The sequence below is a fragment of the Pinus tabuliformis genome, chromosome 3_1 (genome assembly GCF_031772625.1).
Source record: "Pinus tabuliformis cultivar Carrire ecotype Pingquan chromosome 3_1, CPIR1, whole genome shotgun sequence".
Classification (NCBI taxonomy): domain Eukaryota; kingdom Viridiplantae; phylum Streptophyta; class Pinopsida; order Pinales; family Pinaceae; genus Pinus; species Pinus tabuliformis.
The window spans coordinates 62,190,952-62,197,797 of NC_142301.1; the positions used below are offsets into that span (position 1 = coordinate 62,190,952).

The 6,846-nt window shown below is 40.4% G+C and overlaps 1 pseudogene; it reads right to left on the reverse strand.

The window, feature by feature from the left end:
• Window positions 1-826: 826 nt before the first annotated feature.
• LOC149185784 (serine hydroxymethyltransferase, mitochondrial pseudogene) lies at window positions 827-6,516 on the reverse strand (annotated as a pseudogene).
• Window positions 6,517-6,846: the final 330 nt, after the last annotated feature.

Genomic DNA, 6,846 nt, shown 5'->3' on the forward strand with positions numbered 1-6,846 from the left:
AGCTTCCTCTGCACGAAAGTGCCTTGATACAATGTCTTCAAGGTATCCCACATTTCCTTTGCCGTTATGCTGGACTCCATGATCATTGATCCCATCAATGATTATGCATTTCGCCTTGGCCATCGAATCCCATACCTTTTGTTATCAGCTGGGTCCACTGGGATAGCCACGGTTCTCAAGGCTAAGGCCTTGATGTAATGTCTATCTAAAATGGATAGGATCCTGGCCTTCTAGATGACAAAGTTGGACGCTTCGTCCAACCTGTCCTGATCCCTCACTCCGTTCATGACCATCTCTCTACTCTTCTTTTCAACTACTCTAAGCCTCTACTTCCCTCCTGGAAGTTCTCTGGTAAACTCCCTTTGAGTCTTGATTTCCCTCATGGAATTCCTCCTGCCAACAGTCGAATCACACCTCTCCGATCTCCTATGTTCTTGCAACACTGATTTGGATTTCTTGGCTATAAATCTGCCTAGGTAGCGACTCCCTCTACCTTGGTTCTGTCCCGTTAGGCACTGTTCTTCCTCGATAACAACAGCACCCCACTAGTTTCACTCTCTGTAATCTGCCCATAGCTTCCTATGCCCCAGCAACTGAATAACCGAGCCTCTAGGCTCTGCGCAATCCCGACAAGGTTGATTTTCTCCCCTGGCCAACTGTGTCAACCCTCCTGGTCTCTGTGTGGTTCTTCGTGAGCCTCTTCTGTCTTCCTTTGCCTCTACGCTGGGCTCTCTCTGGCTTGAACTGATGATGTAGGCTCTCTGCATCAACCCTTCACTGCTACTTTCTGCCTAGGAACAACTTCTGTCACTCGGGAGAGCTGTTTCTACTGCAAATTCTTTGCTTCAGCTGGTGCCTTTAGCTCTCCTGTGATCTGCAATGCTCCGATACCATCTTGAAATTTCCAAGTATTACCCGTTAGAAATTTTATCTGTTTTCTCTGGTTTATTTCGCCTACTTGTTTAATTATTAACAAGTTATTTAACCATACAAATACTGAAATAAACACAATACAGTCTCAACCATCTACAGATCAGCAACTGAAAGAAATGAAAAAACACACAAGTGACACTGTTATTTTTGGACAATCGTCCCCGGAAAAACCCAGCTTGGGAAAAGCAGTGCAACAATTCTTAGGGTTTTATTATTAAGCAATTTTTTCTTGAGTACACTGGGTGCCAAACTGGTTCACCCAACAGAGAAAAAATTTAGCAGTAATACCTCTCTTTGGAAGCAGATATTTTGAAAGTCTGCTCCACGAAACCTTCTCCTGCCCACTCTGAAGTACTACGTCAACCCTCTTGGCCTCTGCGTTAGCCTAAAGCCCTGTACGTCAGCCCTTTGAGGCTCTGCGCAACCTCTGTGGACCTTTGTGTCACTTCTGCAGCCTCTGCGTGGGTCACGCAGGCCCTTCTGGCCTCTGCGCAATCACTGTTGGCCTCTGCGTGGCTCCCTCTGGCTCCGCGTCTGCCTCTCTGCCTCTGTGTTGGTTTTTCGGCACTATCCCTACCTCTCTGCCTCATACTCAATGCCCCTCGCTGCAACTCTGGTCACTAGTTCGATTTCTCTTAGCAAACCCCGCTCTAGAAAATCGAACTGACTGATCACATTGGTGTATCTCTAACTGACCCTCAAGCCTCCTCTTATACTTTTTCTGTTGAGTTTTCAATGACTGAAATTACATCTCTAATCAACGTCTAAGATTAGATTATGCTTGATCCATGTCATTTAGAACCTTCTAACCCAGTTTTATATTAATACCCATTAATATTTTCTTTTCCTAAGTTTAGACTTCGGAACCCATTAAAAATATTAATTATTTTAATATCTCCTTCACCGGGCAGAATTTCCCCAAACCATTTCTGGGTCTTGGAGATCTCATGTGCTTTAGCCTCTCCACCAATTTTAATGGCTAGAGAACATCTGATGCTACCCCAAGTCAACAATGCTCCATAAGGACTATTCTTTTCTTGGACTCCCCAGTCCCACAAAGAATATCGGTCCTTCACTACTACTTTTACTGTTGGATACCCTATCTCATCTTCAAAGAGCATCAGATGGCAAATGATTACACAATCCTTCCTTATGTCTTCCCAGGTGAAGAACAGAATGACGTGTCTAACTCTCTTTTTCAAGAAAGGAGGTTTTATTCCATTAAAGGAGTGTACTCATTCATATCACAAAGGAATGTACGTAAGCTTCCTGCTTAGGAATTTTCCAAGTTTCTTCCAAGTAAGAAAGTTCTTCTAAGGCTCCTTCTTAACTGGGGACCTATCGCAACTCCTTCCTTCAATGTCATAATTTTATTTTTCATGGGGGAGTCTTCATCTTTGGGAACTTCTATATAGGGCACAGATCATCCATTACTTTATTCATGACTTAGTCATGTCTTCAACTCATCAAAAAGTCATCCATCAGATTTTCCATCTGTCTTTGCTTCATGTCATTCTAATTTCATGCCATATTTTTCAGAAGGACATTACATCCTTCTATATGGTATACTTGGAAGTCATTCACAAATCTTCCCTTTGACGGTGCTACATAAGCCCAACCAGATGTTAGTTCAAAAATAATTAATAAACACTTCAAATCAAAATTACCTTTGTGATGATCTTTCACCATGAGATTTTCCTGTAAGTATTAGCATCTTGCATGAAGATTGACACATCTTGTTAGGTCCATATAATACGAGTGATTCCCCCATTACTATTGTCATTGTAGCCTTTATTGTTATTATTGTGCCCCATAGAAGCCCACTATTGTTATTGTTGTGCCTTTATATTATTATTGTTATGTCGGCTTTGATTATATTATGACTCCTTAGATTCCTATATATAGAAATGGGGTTTTGTTATTTGTATCATCCAAGAATTGTTCATTTGTGTAATGTAAAAGAGATTGCCCCCTCAAAAAGGCTGATTTTGAAGTCGTTGATCTATCTTTTTGTGAGCTGGTTTCATAACATTTGGTATTAGAGCTTTTTGGATTCTAGGGTTTTGCTGCTCCAAAATAGGTCATCTTGGCATTTTCGCTATAATTTTTTTCTGCAAAGTTTCAGAAGCTAAAAAAAAACCCATTTGAGTTGAAATCTTGATGATCCTCGGGTCTGGATTTCAGATCTTGTCTCGTTATATTTTCAGAGATATGATCCAAGGAAGTTATGGTTTTTGTAGACTCCCGAATTACATTCCAAACATGTGACTTTGGGAAAATCGTCATAACTTTCTCTCTGAGTATCATATTGAAATGTCATAAGAAGTTACAGAAAGAGGACGGACTGTAGTTTTCTGTGCATCATTTTCAGGTCCAAAGGTTGAAACAGTGACACATAGAACTTCGTACAAGTTCTCTCTACCGGAAAAAGTGTATAATCGGGTCATCTTGGAATATTGGGCATAACGCTTTCTTGGAGAATCCAATTTCGATCAGACTGGTGGCATTGGAAATAGGACTCAGAGGGCTACCATAGTTTGCAATTTCAGATCTTGGAGATCCGAAATTTCAGAGATACATCAGATTCAATATCGAGCTCCTACAAAGTGAAAAAAGGTGTGTAGTTTTTTTAAATTTTGCATAAGCTTGGTTTGAAAAACTAGTTTGAAGGAATTCAAAGGGCATAGTGAAGCATAGTTATTATTAATTGATGCACTGAAGAAAGAAAATGGAAACACTTCGTAAACAACCTCAAAGTTCTAGCATGACTCATGAAGAAGATGAAGAAATGCAACATGATATATTAAAATTACAAGACCGAGTGCAACAAATTTCACTCTCACAAAAAGTAACAAAAGCTAAGATGGATGGTTTAATTAAAGGCGTGGAAGATAAGATTGATGATTTAAAGAGAGGCGTGGAAGATAAGATGGATGGTTTAAAGAAAGACGTGGAAGCTAAGATGGATGGTGTTATCACAAAATCAGTACTAAGGGCTGCAACCAAGCAAGATTTCATGTAACTGTTTCAGACCAGGCTTTAGACTAAGGTTAGCCTCCTTAGTCAGAGAGGGCTCTCTCACAGATTTTTAATATGCATTAAGGACAAGAAAAGATGGCTAATCTCTTTAAACAGTAGATGAATTTTAAGCTGGTTGGACACATATCAAATTGGTCTTCATTGGGCTATGGAGTCTCACACACTTAGTAAACAAAAGCACAGTCATTTCATGGAAGTCAAGGCTCTTTGCATTAAATGTTCAAACATACTTCACAAAAACCACAGCTTGCCAAACACACAGGAAGTCAGAGCATAAGATATGAATTCTGAGTGATTGTGCTATAACAAGGCTGTAAAAGAACATTAAGAAAATAAAACACCATCACATTTGAACAATATAATCCATTGAGAATCTTGAGAAGAAACAACAGCTGTTTTACTATTACTGTAATAAGTCTTTTACATTGGCCCAAATAAAACTCTGTTTTTGTATAAAATCTCCAACCCTTTCTACATCCAAGATTGATCCATATATAGGCAAACAAGCTTAACCACCTCGAGCTTCCTCCTCCAGCATGAGGGGAGCCTCGAAGGTGGCTATTGACTATCCCTATCTAGTGCATAACTAATTTATTAATTACATAATGGCTAAACTGAAATTACAAATGGTTTTCATTTAATCAAAATCCAAAATCTTTGCTCCTCGTAGCATGATGCTTTTCTGGCTCTTGACACATGTCCTTTTGCTGCTTGGGTTGAGGTATCTTGAAGGAAAGTACACTGAACGAACTAGCTTTGGATTCTATTTGCGTGGATGGCTCATTAATTGACCAAGAGATGTGCTCTGTTTTTACGGTCTCTGTCTCCCAACATTCTCCGAAAATGTAGCAGCATGTTCCCAAACTTTAATAACTCAAATTATTGAACGCTGCTACCAAATACCATGTCTCCAGATGAGCTGTAGGCTGTGTAGGCTGTATTGATGTACAGGTGTCTCTCTTCTAATATTCCCGGTCAAACTGTTTATTCTGTATTGAAAACATCACCTACAGCAGTTTCGTAGCGCGCTACGAAACTGCTGTGTAATTTAAAAGCACAGTCTTCCTCACTGGTTTCTGCTAACACTGCACGTATGGCTGCACTTTTTCCAACAGTGGCATCCAATGAGACTTGTAACACATCAGGAGGCCACTCCATCCCTCTTACTTTATCAACAATTTGAATTGCATGCTGAACTTGTGGTATTGCCAAACCAATGCTGGTAACATATAGCTGAGGGTAGGCACTAAAACTTGGTAAAGAAAAAGCATTGTCTTCTTCAGCTGACGTCCAGATTGCCATTCTAAATACATCTTTGATCCTTTGCCGAACTTTTAATATCAGAACCTTATAAACAAGTTCATAACCTCTTTCACTTAGACACTTAGCAAAATGAGCACAATTACTGAGAACCTGCCCTTGATATGCTTTATACTCTGAGGTAGTTGCCTGTTTAAGAGCAACAGCTAAGCCAGTTATGGTATGATTGTGAGGATCACCTTGAAGACCAGGGAACACAGCTTCATTAATCTTTTTCTCATAATCATACTTAACCTCTTGCCCCTGCTTGTTAATTTCTTTGATGCCCTTTCTATAAAATATCATTGCACCACGAGGACCACGGAGTGACTGGTGTGTAGTAGTGGTCACTACATCTGCAAACTCAAAAGGAGATGGAACTATACCAGCTGCAACAAGTCCACTTATGTGTGCCATGTCCGCCAACAACACAGCTTTTTGCTTGTCACAAACCTTGCGCATCTGAGCATAGTCATAATGGCGTGCATAAGCACTAGCACCAGCAATCATGAGTTTAGGCCTGAATAGGACTGCACTTTTCTCCAGCTGGACATAATCAATATAGCCTGTAGATTCATCCAATCTATAAGGCATTGTTTCAAAAAAATTGAAACTGCTGAGATCTTTTTAGTATCGGTCTGGTAACCATGAGACAGATGACCACCATGTGGAAGATCAAGTGCCATGATACGATCATGGGGCTTCAACAAAGCAGTGTAAACTTGAAAATTAGCTGGAGAGCCTGACAAGGGTTGTACATTAACTCCCCATTTATCTGGATCCAAACCAAATGCTTCCAATGCTCTTTTCTGACATAACGACTCTGCCATGTCAATGAATTCATTTCCTCCATAGTATTTTGCACCAGGATAGCCTTCACTGTATTTATTGGTCATGACTGATCCTACAGCGTGCATGACTGATAATGAAGTAAAGTTCTCTGAAGGGATAAGTTCAATACCCTTCCATTATCGATTTTTTTCAAGTTCTATGATATTCGCAATCTCGAGATCGACCTCCTCCAGTGGAGCATTCAGCTGCTTTGGACAAGTGACATGGGACTTTTGTTTTTTGAGACGAGAGTAGTCGGCCTCGTTGGAAAGAGCAACAGTAGATTGCAGAGCTCTTTGTAGCATAGCCGATCCGGGCCTAAACAAGGGTGAACTGGAGATTTTTCGCATGATCGCCATTTCCATAGCCATGCTTTGCACCCCTGCAACTCCAAATATCAAATGCCCTCCCCTTCCTTTGTCTTAGCTTTGGGTACATTGTTTAATGATATCCAGCAAGCCTGAATGAGTATTGCAGTCGATATCATTTACCAATTATTGGATACTTGTCAAATCTGCGGTTTCTTTTGGATTGCGTCTTTGTCTTACAGCACACCTCATAACAGCCAGATCACCTTTTCTCGTTTGACCATTTTGTCAAACACTTAGAAACCTTCCTCCATACTCCCACGTATCATCCTCATCTCTATGTGATATTAACTTTGATGGCTTTGTTTGAGATTCAGAAGCTCGGGGCTTTATACCAGACTTGTTCTTGCATGCGCTTTTGCTGTGTCTCCCGCAA